The sequence below is a fragment of the Oncorhynchus mykiss genome, unplaced genomic scaffold, assembly GCF_013265735.2.
Source record: "Oncorhynchus mykiss isolate Arlee unplaced genomic scaffold, USDA_OmykA_1.1 un_scaffold_304, whole genome shotgun sequence".
Lineage (NCBI taxonomy): Eukaryota > Metazoa > Chordata > Actinopteri > Salmoniformes > Salmonidae > Oncorhynchus > Oncorhynchus mykiss.
Genome location: NW_023493753.1, coordinates 139,755 through 155,000, shown reverse-complemented (window position 1 = coordinate 155,000; position 15,246 = coordinate 139,755). Strand labels below are relative to the sequence as shown.

Below are 15,246 nucleotides of genomic sequence, written 5' to 3'. Positions count from 1 at the left end.
TTGCTCTGCAGTAAAATTCATGCAACAACAGGAGGATCAAATTAAGATTTGCATCTGTAACAGAAATCCCAAGGAACCTTGTCGGTGACAGAAGCTATGACTGTGTACACTGGCCTAGGTGTGTCCTGACTTCAGCTTGACTGTGCGGCCAGTGGCGCAATGGATAACGTGTCTGATAACAGGTCAGAAGATTGAATATTTGACTCCTGTTTGGCTCAAAACTAGATTTATTTGACCAAAATCAAGCTGGGAAAAATACTGTATACTTTTCATTGTGTCTGGCAGTTCTCGATTCAAACACATTTTAGACTGATTTTATATGGGACTTTTCTCCAACATCTCTGAGAAAAAGATGGAGCTTGTAATTACAACTTGCATCATTTCAACGTTTATGGATTTGTCTGTGATGTTTTTTTTAAGTAACTGTCTTCCCATATGGTCTGGCGTTTAGGATTCCTGGTTTTCGCCCGGGTTGAACTCCCAGTATGGGAAAGAACATCTTGTCATTTGGGATGCACTTGTGTAAGAAAAAATACCACATTTTAACTGGCAGCAGAATCACACAACACAACAATATTCCCTCAGCAACAGCAAATGTGACATGTATTGTAGATTCGTAATCTACAAGACTTTTTAAACATTGAATACACTTCAAGTTTGCATTTCTTGCTCTGCAGTAAAATTCATGCAACAACAGGAGGATCAAATGAAGATATGCATCTGAAACAGAAAACCAAGGAACCTTGTTGTTGACAGACGCAATGACTGTGTACACTGGTCTAGTTGTGACCTGACTTCAGCTTAGACGTGGGGCCAGTGGCGCAATGGATAACGTGTCTGACTACGGATCAGAAGATTCTAGGTTCGACTCCTGGCTGGCTCGATACTTAATTTAATTGATTGAAATCAAGCCGGGATTGACACTGAATACTTTTCAGTGCTTCTGGCTGTTCTCACTTCAACCTCATTTTAGACTGATTTCATCTGGACATTCCCCAACATCTCAGAGAAAAAAATATGTAGCTTTTAATCCAACAGGCATAATGTCAACATTTAAAGATTTGTCTGTGATGTGTATTTTAAGTATGTGTCTTCCCATATGGTCTAGTGGTTGGTCCTGGTTTTCACCCAGGTGGCCCGGGTTCAACTCCCGGTATGGGAAAGAATTTCGTGTCGTTTGGGATGCACTTGTGTAACAACAGATACCGCATTTTAACTGACAGCAGTTTCACACAACACAACAATATTCCCTCAGCAACAGGAAATGTGACATGTTATGTAGATTCAAATTATACAAGTCATTTTAAACGTTGAATACACTTCATTGCTGCATTTCTTGCTCTGCAGTAAAATTCATGCAACAACAGGAGGATCAAATTAAGATTTGCATCTGTAACAGAAATCCCAAGGAACCTTGTCGGTGACAGAAGCTATGACTGTGTACACTGGCCTAGGTGTGTCCTGACTTCAGCTTGGCTGTGCGGCCACTGGCGCAATGGATAACGTGTCTGATAACAGGTCAGAAGATTGAATATTTGACTCCTGTTTGGCTCAAAACTATATTTATTTGACCAAAATCAAGCTGGGAAAAATACTGTATACTTTTCATTGTGTCTGGCAGTTCTCGATTCAAACACATTTTAGACTGATTTTATATGGGACTTTTCTCCAACATCTCTGAGAAAAAGATGGAGCTTGTAATTACAACTTGCATCATTTCAACGTTTATGGATTTGTCTGTGATTTTTTTTTAAGTAACTGTCTTCCCATATGGTCTGGCGTTTAGGATTCCTGGTTTTCGCCCGGGTTGAACTCCCAGTATGGGAAAGAACATCTTGTCATTTGGGATGCACTTGTGTAAGAACAGATACCACATTTTAACTGGCAGCAGAATCACACAACACAACAATATTCCCTCAGCAACAGCAAATGTGACATGTTTTGTAGATTCATAATTTACAAGACTTTTTAAACATTGAATACACTTCAAGTTTGCATTTCTTGCTCTGCAGTAAAATTCATGCAACAACAGGAGGATCAAATTAAGATATGCATCTGAAACAGAAAACCAAGGAACCTTGTTGTTGACAGACACAATGACTGTGTACACTGGTCTAGCTGTGACCTGACTTCAGCTTAGCCGTGGGGCCAGTGGGGCAATGGATAACGTGTCTGACTACGGATCAGAAGATTCTAGGTTCGACTCCTGGCTGGCTCAATACTTAATTTAATTGATTGAAATCAAGCCGGGATTGATACTGTATACTTTTCAGTGCTTCTGGCTGTTCTCACTTCAAACTCATTTTAGACTGATTTCATCTGGACATTCCCCAACATCTCAGAGAAAAAAAGATGTAGCTTTTAATCCAACAGGCATAATGTCAACATTTAAAGATTTGTCTGTGATGTGTATTTTAAGTATGTGTCTTCCCATATGGTCTAGCGGTTAGGATTCCTGGTTTTCACCCAGGTGGCCCGGGTTCAACTCCCGGTATGGGAAAGAATATCTTGTTGTTTGGGATGCACTTGTGTAACAACAGATATTGCATTTTAACTGGCAGCAGTTTCACACAACACAACAATATTCCCTCAGCAACAGGAAATGTGACATGTTATGTAGATTCAAATTATACAAGGCATTTTAAACGTTGAATACACTTCATTGCTGCATTTCTTGCTCTGCAGTAAAATTCATGCAACAACAGGAGGATCAAATTAAGATTTGCATCTGTAACAGAAATCCCAAGGAACCTTGTCGGTGACAGAAGCTATGACTGTGTACACTGGCCTAGGTGTGTCCTGACTTCAGCTTGGCTGTGCGGCCAGTGGCGCAATGGATAACGTGTCTCATAACAGGTCAGAAGATTGAATATTTGACTCCTGTTTGGCTCAAAACTAGATTTATTTGACCAAAATCAAGCTGGGAAAAATACTGTATACTTTTCATTGTGTCTGGCAGTTCTCGATTCAAACACATTTTAGACTGATTTTATATGGGACTTTTCTCCAACATCGCTGAGAAAAAGATGGAGCTTGTAATTACAACTTGCATCATTTCAACGTTTATGGATTTGTCTGTGATGTTTTTTTAAAGTAACTGTCTTCCCATATGGTCTGGCTTTTAGGATTCCTGGTTTTCGCCCGGGTTGAACTCCCAGTATGGGAAAGAACATCTTGTCATTTGGGATGCACTTGTGTAAGAACAGATACCACATTTTAACTGGCAGCAGAATCACACAACACAACAATATTCCCTCAGCAACAGCAAATGTGACATGTTTTGTAGATTCATAATTTACAAGACTTTTTAAACATTGAATACACTTCAAGTTTGCATTTCTTGCTCTTCAGTAAAATTCATGCAACAACAGGAGGATCAAATTAAGATATGCATCTGAAACAGAAAACCAAGGAACCTTGTTGTTGACAGACACAATGACTGTGTACACTGGTCTAGCTGTGACTTGACTTCAGCTTAGACGTGGGGCCAGTGGCGCAATGGATAACGTGTCTGACTACGGATCAGAAGATTCTAGTTTCGACTCCTGGCTGGCTCGATACTTAATTTAATTTATTGAAATCAAGCCGGGATTGATACTGTATACTTTTCAGTGCTTCTGGCTGTTCTCACTTCAAACTCATTTTAGACTGATTTCATCTGGACATTCCCCAACATCTCAGAGAAAAAAAGATGTAGCTTTTAATCCAACAGGCATAATGTCAACATTTAAAGATTTGTCTGTGATGTGTATTTTAAGTATGTGTCTTCCCATATGGTCTAGTGGTTAGGATTCCTGGTTTTCACCCAGGTGGCCCGGGTTCAACTCCCGGTATGGGAAAGAATATCTTGTCGTTTGGGATGCACTTGTGTAACAACAGATACTGCATTTTAACTGGCAGCAGTTTCACACAACACAACAATATTCCCTCAGCAACAGGAAATGTGACATGTTATGTAGATTCAAATTATACAAGGCTTTTTAAACGTTGAATACACTTCATTGCTGCATTTCTTGCTCTGCAGTAAAATTCATGCAACAACAGGAAGATCAAATTAAGATTTGCATCTGTAACAGAAATCCCAAGGAACCTTGTCGGTGACAGAAGCTATGACTGTGTACACTGGCCTAGGTGTGTCCTGACTTCAGCTTGACTGTGCGGCCAGTGGCGCAATGGATAACGTGTCTGATAACAGGTCAGAAGATTGAATATTTGACTCCTGTTTGGCTCAAAACTAGATTTATTTGACCAAAATCAAGCTGGGAAAAATACTGTATACTTTTCATTGTGTCTGGCAGTTCTCGATTCAAACACATTTTAGACTGATTTTATATGGGACTTTTCTCCAACATCTCTGAGAAAAAGACGGAGCTTGTAATTACAACTTGCATCATTTCAACGTTTATGGATTTGTCTGTGATGTTTTTTTTAAGTAACTGTCTTCCCATATGGTCTGGCGTTTAGGATTCCTGGTTTTCGCCCGGGTTGAACTCCCAGTATGGGAAAGAACATCTTGTCATTTGGGATGCACTTGTGTAAGAAAAAATACCACATTTTAACTGGCAGCAGAATCACACAACACAACAATATTCCCTCAGCAACAGCAAATGTGACATGTTTTGTAGATTCATAATTTACAAGACTTTTTAAACATTGAATACACTTCAAGTTTGCATTTCTTGCTCTTCAGTAAAATTCATGCAACAACAGGAGGATCAAATTAAGATATGCATCTGAAACAGAAAACCAAGGAACCTTGTTGTTGACAGACACAATGACTGTGTACACTGGTCTAGCTGTGACTTGACTTCAGCTTAGACGTGGGGCCAGTGGCGCAATGGATAACGTGTCTGACTACGGATCAGAAGATTCTAGTTTCGACTCCTGGCTGGCTCGATACTTAATTTAATTTATTGAAATCAAGCCGGGATTGATACTGTATACTTTTCAGTGCTTCTGGCTGTTCTCACTTCAAACTCATTTTAGACTGATTTCATCTGGACATTCCCCAACATCTCAGAGAAAAAAAGATGTAGCTTTTAATCCAACAGGCATAATGTCAACATTTAAAGATTTGTCTGTGATGTGTATTTTAAGTATGTGTCTTCCCATATGGTCTAGTGGTTAGGATTCCTGGTTTTCACCCAGGTGGCCCGGGTTCAACTCCCGGTATGGGAAAGAATTTCGTGTCGTTTGGGATGCACTTGTGTAACAACAGATACTGCATTTTAACTGACAGCAGTTTCACACAACACAACAATATTCCCTCAGCAACAGGAAATGTGACATGTTATGTAGATTCAAATTATACAAGTCATTTTAAACGTTGAATACACTTCATTGCTGCATTTCTTGCTCTGCAGTAAAATTCATGCAACAACAGGAGGATCAAATTAAGATTTGCATCTGTAACAGAAATCCCAAGGAACCTTGTCGGTGACAGAAGCTATGACTGTGTACACTGGCCTAGGTGTGTCCTGACTTCAGCTTGGCTGTGCGGCCACTGGCGCAATGGATAACGTGTCTGATAACAGGTCAGAAGATTGAATATTTGACTCCTGTTTGGCTCAAAACTATATTTATTTGACCAAAATCAAGCTGGGAAAAATACTGTATACTTTTCATTGTGTCTGGCAGTTCTCGATTCAAACACATTTTAGACTGATTTTATATGGGACTTTTCTCCAACATCTCTGAGAAAAAGATGGAGCTTGTAATTACAACTTGCATCATTTCAACGTTTATGGATTTGTCTGTGATTTTTTTTTAAGTAACTGTCTTCCCATATGGTCTGGCGTTTAGGATTCCTGGTTTTCGCCCGGGTTGAACTCCCAGTATGGGAAAGAACATCTTGTCATTTGGGATGCACTTGTGTAAGAACAGATACCACATTTTAACTGGCAGCAGAATCACACAACACAACAATATTCCCTCAGCAACAGCAAATGTGACATGTTTTGTAGATTCATAATTTACAAGACTTTTTAAACATTGAATACACTTCAAGTTTGCATTTCTTGCTCTGCAGTAAAATTCATGCAACAACAGGAGGATCAAATTAAGATATGCATCTGAAACAGAAAACCAAGGAACCTTGTTGTTGACAGACGCAATGACTGTGTACACTGGTCTAGCTGTGACCTGACTTCAGCTTAGACGTGGGGCCAGTGGCACAATGGATAACGTGTCTGACTACGGATCAGAAGATTCTAGGTTCGACTCCTGGCTGGCTCGATACTTAATTTAATTGATTGAAATCAAGCCGGGATTGACACTGAATACTTTTCAGTGCTTCTGGCTGTTCTCACTTCAAACTCATTTTAGACTGATTTCATCTGGACATTCCCCAACATCTCAGAGAAAAAAAGATGTAGCTTTTAATCCAACAGGCATAATGTCAATATTTAAAGATTTGTCTGTGATGTGTATTTTAAGTATGTGTCATATGGTCTAGTGGTTAGGATTCCTGGTTTTCACCCAGGTGGCCCGGATTCAACTCCTGGTATGGGAAAGAATATCTTGTCGTTTGGGATGCACTTGTGTAACAACAGATACTGCATTTTAACTGGCAGCAGTTTCACACAACACAACAATATTCCCTCAGCAACAGGAAATGTGACATGTTATGTAGATTCAAATTATACAAGGCTTTTTAAACGTTGAATACACTTCATGGCTGCATTTCTTGCTCTGCAGTAAAATTCATGCAACAACAGGAGGATCAAATTAAGATTTGCATCTGTAACAGAAATCCCAAGGAACCTTGTCGGTGACAGAAGCTATGACTGTGTACACTGGCCTAGGTGTGTCCTGACTTCAGCTTGGCTGTGCGGCCAGTGGCGCAATGGATAAAGTGTCTGATAACAGGTCAGAAGATTGAATATTTGACTCCTGTTTGGCTCAAAACTAGATTTATTTGACCAAAATCAAGCTGGGAAAAATACTGTATACTTTTCATTGTGTCTGGCAGTTCTCGATTCAAACACATTTTAGACTGATTTTATATGGGACTTTTCTCCAACATCGCTGAGAAAAAGATGGAGCTTGTAATTACAACAAGCATCATTTCAACGTTTATGGATTTGTCTGTGATGTTTTTTTAAAGTAACTGTCTTCCCATATGGTCTGGCTTTTAGGATTCCTGGTTTTCGCCCGGGTTGAACTCCCAGTATGGGAAAGAACATCTTGTCATTTGGGATGCACTTGTGTAAGAACAGATACCACATTTTAACTGGCAGCACAATCACACAACACAACAATATTCCCTCAGCAACAGCAAATGTGACATGTTTTGTAGATTCATAATTTACAAGACTTTTTAAACATTGAATACACTTCAAGTTTGCATTTCTTGCTCTTCAGTAAAATTCATGCAACAACAGGAGGATCAAATTAAGATATGCATCTGAAACAGAAAACCAAGGAACCTTGTTGTTGACAGACACAATGACTGTGTACACTGGACTGTGTACACTGTGTACACTGTGACTTGACTTCAGCTTAGACGTGGGGCCAGTGGCGCAATGGATAACGTGTCTGACTACGGATCAGAAGATTCTACGTTCGACTCCTGGCTGGTTCGATACTTAATTTAATTTATTGAAATCAAGCCGGGATTGATACTGTATACTTTTCAGTGCTTCTGGCTGTTCTCACTTCAAACTCATTTTAGACTGATTTCATCTGGACATTCCCCAACATCTCAGAGAAAAAAAGATGTAGCTTTTAATCCAACAGGCATATTGTCAACATTTAAAGATTTGTCTGTGATGTGTATTTTAAGTATGTGTCTTCCCATATGGTCTAGTGGTTAGGATTCCTGGTTTTCACCCAGGTGGCCCGGGTTCAACTCCCGGTATGGGAAAGAATATCTTGTTGATTGGGATGCACTTGTGTAACAACAGATACTGCATTTTAACTGGCAGCAGTTTCACACAACACAACAATATTCCCTCAGCAACAGGAAATGTGACATGTTATGTAGATTCAAATTATACAAGGCATTTTAAACGTTGAATACACTTCATTGCTGCATTTCTTGCTCTGCAGTAAAATTCATGCAACAACAGGAGGATCAAATTAAGATTTGCATCTGTAACAGAAATCCCAAGGAACCTTGTCGGTGACAGAAGCTATGACTGTGTACACTGGCCTAGGTGTGTCCTGACTTCAGCTTGGCTGTGCGGCCAGTGGCGGAATGGATAAAGTGTCTGATAACAGGTCAGAAGATTGAATATTTGACTCCTGTTTGGCTCAAAACTAGATTTATTTGACCAAAATCAAGCTGGGAAAAATACTGTATACTTTTCATTGTGTCTGGCAGTTCTCGATTCAAACACATTTTAGACTGATTTTATATGGGACTTTTCTCCAACATCTCTGAGAAAAAGATGGAGCTTGTAATTACAACTTGCATCATTTCAACGTTTATGGATTTGTCTGTGATGTTTTTTTTAAGTAACTGTCTTCCCATATGGTCTGGCGTTTAGGATTCCTGGTTTTCGCCCGGGTTGAACTCCCAGTATGGGAAAGAACATCTTGTCATTTGGGATGCACTTGTGTAAGAAAAAATACCACATTTTAACTGGCAGCAGAATCACACAACACAACAATATTCCCTCAGCAACAGCAAATGTGACATGTATTGTAGATTCGTAATCTACAAGACTTTTTAAACATTGAATACACTTCAAGTTTGCATTTCTTGCTCTGCAGTAAAATTCATGCAACAACAGGAGGATCAAATGAAGATATGCATCTGAAACAGAAAACCAAGGAACCTTGTTGTTGACAGACGCAATGACTGTGTACACTGGTCTAGTTGTGACCTGACTTCAGCTTAGACGTGGGGCCAGTGGCGCAATGGATAACGTGTCTGACTACGGATCAGAAGATTCTAGGTTCGACTCCTGGCTGGCTCGATACTTAATTTAATTGATTGAAATCAAGCCGGGATTGACACTGAATACTTTTCAGTGCTTCTGGCTGTTCTCACTTCAACCTCATTTTAGACTGATTTCATCTGGACATTCCCCAACATCTCAGAGAAAAAAAGATGTAGCTTTTAATCCAACAGGCATAATGTCAACATTTAAAGATTTGTCTGTGATGTGTATTTTAAGTATGTGTCTTCCCATATGGTCTAGTGGTTGGTCCTGGTTTTCACCCAGGTGGCCCGGGTTCAACTCCCGGTATGGGAAAGAATTTCGTGTCGTTTGGGATGCACTTGTGTAACAACAGATACTGCATTTTAACTGACAGCAGTTTCACACAACACAACAATATTCCCTCAGCAACAGGAAATGTGACATGTTATGTAGATTCAAATTATACAAGTCATTTTAAACGTTGAATACACTTCATTGCTGCATTTCTTGCTCTGCAGTAAAATTCATGCAACAACAGGAGGATCAAATTAAGATTTGCATCTGTAACAGAAATCCCAAGGAACCTTGTCGGTGACAGAAGCTATGACTGTGTACACTGGCCTAGGTGTGTCCTGACTTCAGCTTGGCTGTGCGGCCACTGGCGCAATGGATAACGTGTCTGATAACAGGTCAGAAGATTGAATATTTGACTCCTGTTTGGCTCAAAACTATATTTATTTGACCAAAATCAAGCTGGGAAAAATACTGTATACTTTTCATTGTGTCTGGCAGTTCTCGATTCAAACACATTTTAGACTGATTTTATATGGGACTTTTCTCCAACATCTCTGAGAAAAAGATGGAGCTTGTAATTACAACTTGCATCATTTCAACGTTTATGGATTTGTCTGTGATTTTTTTTTAAGTAACTGTCTTCCCATATGGTCTGGCGTTTAGGATTCCTGGTTTTCGCCCGGGTTGAACTCCCAGTATGGGAAAGAACATCTTGTCATTTGGGATGCACTTGTGTAAGAACAGATACCACATTTTAACTGGCAGCAGAATCACACAACACAACAATATTCCCTCAGCAACAGCAAATGTGACATGTTTTGTAGATTCATAATTTACAAGACTTTTTAAACATTGAATACACTTCAAGTTTGCATTTCTTGCTCTGCAGTAAAATTCATGCAACAACAGGAGGATCAAATTAAGATATGCATCTGAAACAGAAAACCAAGGAACCTTGTTGTTGACAGACGCAATGACTGTGTACACTGGTCTAGCTGTGACCTGACTTCAGCTTAGACGTGGGGCCAGTGGCACAATGGATAACGTGTCTGACTACGGATCAGAAGATTCTAGGTTCGACTCCTGGCTGGCTCGATACTTAATTTAATTGATTGAAATCAAGCCGGGATTGACACTGAATACTTTTCAGTGCTTCTGGCTGTTCTCACTTCAAACTGATTTCATCTGGACATTCCCCAACATCTCAGAGAAAAAAAGATGTAGCTTTTAATCCAACAGGCATAATGTCAATATTTAAAGATTTGTCTGTGATGTGTATTTTAAGTATGTGTCATATGGTCTAGTGGTTAGGATTCCTGGTTTTCACCCAGGTGGCCCGGATTCAACTCCTGGTATGGGAAAGAATATCTTGTCGTTTGGGATGCACTTGTGTAACAACAGATACTGCATTTTAACTGGCAGCAGTTTCACACAACACAACAATATTCCCTCAGCAACAGGAAATGTGACATGTTATGTAGATTCAAATTATACAAGGCTTTTTAAACGTTGAATACACTTCATGGCTGCATTTCTTGCTCTGCAGTAAAATTCATGCAACAACAGGAGGATCAAATTAAGATTTGCATCTGTAACAGAAATCCCAAGGAACCTTGTCGGTGACAGAAGCTATGACTGTGTACACTGGCCTAGGTGTGTCCTGACTTCAGCTTGGCTGTGCGGCCAGTGGCGCAATGGATAAAGTGTCTGATAACAGGTCAGAAGATTGAATATTTGACTCCTGTTTGGCTCAAAACTAGATTTATTTGACCAAAATCAAGCTGGGAAAAATACTGTATACTTTTCATTGTGTCTGGCAGTTCTCGATTCAAACACATTTTAGACTGATTTTATATGGGACTTTTCTCCAACATCGCTGAGAAAAAGATGGAGCTTGTAATTACAACAAGCATCATTTCAACGTTTATGGATTTGTCTGTGATGTTTTTTTAAAGTAACTGTCTTCCCATATGGTCTGGCTTTTAGGATTCCTGGTTTTCGCCCGGGTTGAACTCCCAGTATGGGAAAGAACATCTTGTCATTTGGGATGCACTTGTGTAAGAACAGATACCACATTTTAACTGGCAGCACAATCACACAACACAACAATATTCCCTCAGCAACAGCAAATGTGACATGTTTTGTAGATTCATAATTTACAAGACTTTTTAAACATTGAATACACTTCAAGTTTGCATTTCTTGCTCTTCAGTAAAATTCATGCAACAACAGGAGGATCAAATTAAGATATGCATCTGAAACAGAAAACCAAGGAACCTTGTTGTTGACAGACACAATGACTGTGTACACTGGACTGTGTACACTGTGTACACTGTGACTTGACTTCAGCTTAGACGTGGGGCCAGTGGCGCAATGGATAACGTGTCTGACTACGGATCAGAAGATTCTACGTTCGACTCCTGGCTGGTTCGATACTTAATTTAATTTATTGAAATCAAGCCGGGATTGATACTGTATACTTTTCAGTGCTTCTGGCTGTTCTCACTTCAAACTCATTTTAGACTGATTTCATCTGGACATTCCCCAACATCTCAGAGAAAAAAAGATGTAGCTTTTAATCCAACAGGCATATTGTCAACATTTAAAGATTTGTCTGTGATGTGTATTTTAAGTATGTGTCTTCCCATATGGTCTAGTGGTTAGGATTCCTGGTTTTCACCCAGGTGGCCCGGGTTCAACTCCCGGTATGGGAAAGAATATCTTGTTGATTGGGATGCACTTGTGTAACAACAGATACTGCATTTTAACTGGCAGCAGTTTCACACAACACAATTCCCTCAGCAACAGGAAATGTGACATGTTATGTAGATTCAAATTATACAAGGCATTTTAAACGTTGAATACACTTCATTGCTGCATTTCTTGCTCTGCAGTAAAATTCATGCAACAACAGGAGGATCAAATTAAGATTTGCATCTGTAACAGAAATCCCAAGGAACCTTGTCGGTGACAGAAGCTATGACTGTGTACACTGGCCTAGGTGTGTCCTGACTTCAGCTTGGCTGTGCGGCCAGTGGCGGAATGGATAAAGTGTCTGATAACAGGTCAGAAGATTGAATATTTGACTCCTGTTTGGCTCAAAACTAGATTTATTTGACCAAAATCAAGCTGGGAAAAATACTGTATACTTTTCATTGTGTCTGGCAGTTCTCGATTCAAACACATTTTAGACTGATATTATATGGGACTTTTCTCCAACGCAATGGATAACGTGTCTGACTACGGATCAGAAGATTCTAGGTTCGACTCCTGGCTGGCTCGATACTTAATTTAATTTATTGAAATCAAGCCGGGATTGATACTGTATACTTTTCAGTGCTTCTGGCTGTTCTCACTTCAAACTCATTTTAGACTGATTTCATCTGGACATTCCCCAACATCTCAGAGAAAAAAAGATGTAGCTTTTAATCCAACAGGCATCATTTCAACGTTTATGGATTTGTCTGTGATGTTTTTTTTAAGTAACTGTCTTCCCATATGGTCTGGCATTTAGGATTCCTGGTTTTCGCCCGGGTTGAACTCCCAGTATGGGAAAGAACATCTTGTCATTTGGGATGCACTTGTGTAAGAACAGATACCACATTTTAACTGGCAGCAGAATCACACAACACAACAATATTCCCTCAGCAACAGCAAATGTGACATGTTTTGTAGATTCATAATTTACAAGACTTTTTAAACATTGAATACACTTCAAGTTTGCATTTCTTGCTCTTCAGTAAAATTCATGCAACAACAGGAGGATCAAATTAAGATATGCATCTGAAACAGAAAACCAAGGAACCTTGTTGTTGACAGACACAATGACTGTGTACACTGGTCTAGTTGTGACTTGACTTCAATTTAGACATGGGGCCAGTGGCGCAATGGATAACGTGTCTGACTACGGATCAGAAGATTCTAGGTTCGACTCCTGGCTGGCTCGATACTTAATTAAATTTATTGAAATCAAGCCGGGATTGATACTGTATACTTTTCAGTGCTTCTGGCTGTTCTCACTTCAAACTCATTTTAGACTGATTTCATCTGGACATTCCCCAATATCTCAGAGAAAAAAAGATGTAGCTTTTAATCCAACAGGCATAATGTCAACATTTAAAGATTTGTCTGTGATGTGTATTTTAAGTATGTGTCTTCCTATATGGTCTAGCGGTTAAGATTCCTGGTTTTCACCCAGGTGGCCCGGGTTCAACTCCCGGTATGGGAAAGAATATCTTGTCGTTTGGGATGTACTTGTGTAACAACAGATATTGCACTTTAACTGGCAGCAGTTTCACACAACACAACAATATTCCCTCAGCAACAGGAAATGTGACATGTTATGTAGATTCAAATTATACAAGGCTTTTTAAACGTTGAATACACTTCATGGCTGCATTTCTTGCTCTGCAGTAAAATTCATGCAACAACAGGAGGATCAAATTAAGATTTGCATCTGTAACAGAAATCCCAAGGAACCTTGTCGGTGACAGAAGCTATGACTGTGTACACTGGCCTAGGTGTGTCCTGACTTCAGCTTGGCTGTGCGGCCAGTGGCGCAATGGATAACGTGTCTGATAACAGGTCAGAAGATTGAATATTTGACTCCTGTTTGGCTCAAAACTAGATTTATTTGACCAAAATCAAGCTGGGAAAAATACTGTATACTTTTCATTGTGTCTGGCAGTTCTCGATTCAAACACATTTTAGACTGATTTTATATGGGACTTTTCTCCAACATCTCTGAGAAAAAGATGGAGCTTGTAATTACAACAAGCATAATTTCAACGTTTATGGATTTGTCTGTGATGTTTTTTTAAAGTAACTGTCTTCCCATATGGTCTGGCTTTTAGGATTCCTGGTTTTCGCCCGGGTTGAACTCCCAGTATGGGAAAGAACATCTTGTCATTTGGGATGCACTTGTGTAAGAACAGATACCACATTTTAACTGGCAGCAGAATCACACAACACAACAATATTCCCTCAGCAACAGAAAATGTGACATGTTTTGTCGATTCATAATTTACAAGACTTTTTAAACATTGAATACACTTCAAGTTTTCATTTCTTGCTCTGCAGTAAAATTCATGCAACAACAGGAGGATCAAATTAAGATATGCATCTGAAACAGAAAACCAAGGAACCTTGTTGTTGACAGACGCAATGACTGTGTACACTGGTCTAGCTGTGACCTGACTTCAGCTTAGACGTGGGGCCAGTGGCGCAATGGATAACGTGTCTGACTACGGATCAGAAGATTCTAGGTTCGACTCCTGGCTGGCTCGATATTTAATTGATTGAAATCAAGCCGGGATTGATACTGAATACTTTTCAGTGCTTCTGGCTGTTCTCACTTCAAACTCATTTTAGACTGATTTCATCTGGACATTCCCCAACATCTCAGAGAAAAAAAGATGTAGCTTTTAATCCAACAGGCATAATGTCAACATTTAAAGATTTGTCTGTGATGTGTATTTTAAGTATGTGTCTTCCCATATGGTCTAGCGCTTAGGATTCCTGGTTTTCACCCAGGTGGCCCGGGTTCAACTCCCGGTATGGGAAAGAATATCTTGTCGTTTGGGATGCACTTGTGTAACAACAGATACTGGATTTTAACTGGCAGCAGTTTCACACAACACAACAATATTCCCTCAGCAACAGGAAATGTGACATGTTATGTAGATTCAAATTATACAAGGCTTTTTAAACGTTGAATACACTTCATGGCTGCATTTCTTGCTCTGCAGTAAAATTCATGCAACAACAGGAGGATCAAATTAAGATTTGCATCTGTAACAGAAATCCCAAGGAACCTTGTCGGTGACAGAAGCTATGACTGTGTACACTGGCCTAGGTGTGTCCTGACTTCAGCTTGGCTGTGCGGCCACTGGCGCAATGGATAACGTGTCTGATAACAGGTCAGAAGATTGAATATTTGACTCCTGTTTGGCTCAAAACTATATTTATTTGACCAAAATCAAGCTGGGAAAAATACTGTATACTTTTCATTGTGTCTGGCAGTTCTCGATTCAAACACATTTTAGACTGATTTTATATGAGACTTTTCTCCATCATCTCTGAGAAA

The 15,246-nt window shown here is 39.6% G+C and overlaps 13 non-coding genes across 13 annotated transcripts; all 13 read left to right on the top strand.

The window, feature by feature from the left end:
* Positions 1-810: 810 nt before the first annotated feature.
* Positions 811-883, top strand: trnar-acg. The gene has a single exon. It is a non-coding gene; the product is annotated as a tRNA-Arg (tRNA).
* Positions 884-2,428: 1,545 nt separating this feature from the next.
* Positions 2,429-2,500, top strand: trnae-uuc. The gene has a single exon. It is a non-coding gene; the product is annotated as a tRNA-Glu (tRNA).
* Positions 2,501-3,767: 1,267 nt separating this feature from the next.
* trnae-uuc lies at positions 3,768-3,839 on the top strand. The gene has a single exon. It is a non-coding gene; the product is annotated as a tRNA-Glu (tRNA).
* A 1,267-nt stretch (positions 3,840-5,106) lies between these two features.
* Positions 5,107-5,178, top strand: trnae-uuc. Its single transcript has one exon. It is a non-coding gene; the product is annotated as a tRNA-Glu (tRNA).
* A 983-nt stretch (positions 5,179-6,161) lies between these two features.
* Positions 6,162-6,234, top strand: trnar-acg. Its single transcript has one exon. It is a non-coding gene; the product is annotated as a tRNA-Arg (tRNA).
* Positions 6,235-7,792: 1,558 nt separating this feature from the next.
* Positions 7,793-7,864, top strand: trnae-uuc. Its single transcript has one exon. It is a non-coding gene; the product is annotated as a tRNA-Glu (tRNA).
* A 984-nt stretch (positions 7,865-8,848) lies between these two features.
* trnar-acg lies at positions 8,849-8,921 on the top strand. Its single transcript has one exon. It is a non-coding gene; the product is annotated as a tRNA-Arg (tRNA).
* Positions 8,922-10,183: 1,262 nt separating this feature from the next.
* On the top strand, positions 10,184-10,256 carry trnar-acg. The gene has a single exon. It is a non-coding gene; the product is annotated as a tRNA-Arg (tRNA).
* Positions 10,257-11,803: 1,547 nt separating this feature from the next.
* On the top strand, positions 11,804-11,875 carry trnae-uuc. Its single transcript has one exon. It is a non-coding gene; the product is annotated as a tRNA-Glu (tRNA).
* Positions 11,876-13,034: 1,159 nt separating this feature from the next.
* Positions 13,035-13,107, top strand: trnar-acg. Its single transcript has one exon. It is a non-coding gene; the product is annotated as a tRNA-Arg (tRNA).
* A 210-nt stretch (positions 13,108-13,317) lies between these two features.
* Positions 13,318-13,389, top strand: trnae-uuc. Its single transcript has one exon. It is a non-coding gene; the product is annotated as a tRNA-Glu (tRNA).
* Positions 13,390-14,373: 984 nt separating this feature from the next.
* On the top strand, positions 14,374-14,446 carry trnar-acg. Its single transcript has one exon. It is a non-coding gene; the product is annotated as a tRNA-Arg (tRNA).
* A 205-nt stretch (positions 14,447-14,651) lies between these two features.
* Positions 14,652-14,723, top strand: trnae-uuc. Its single transcript has one exon. It is a non-coding gene; the product is annotated as a tRNA-Glu (tRNA).
* The last annotated feature ends 523 nt before the right edge of the window (positions 14,724-15,246 follow it).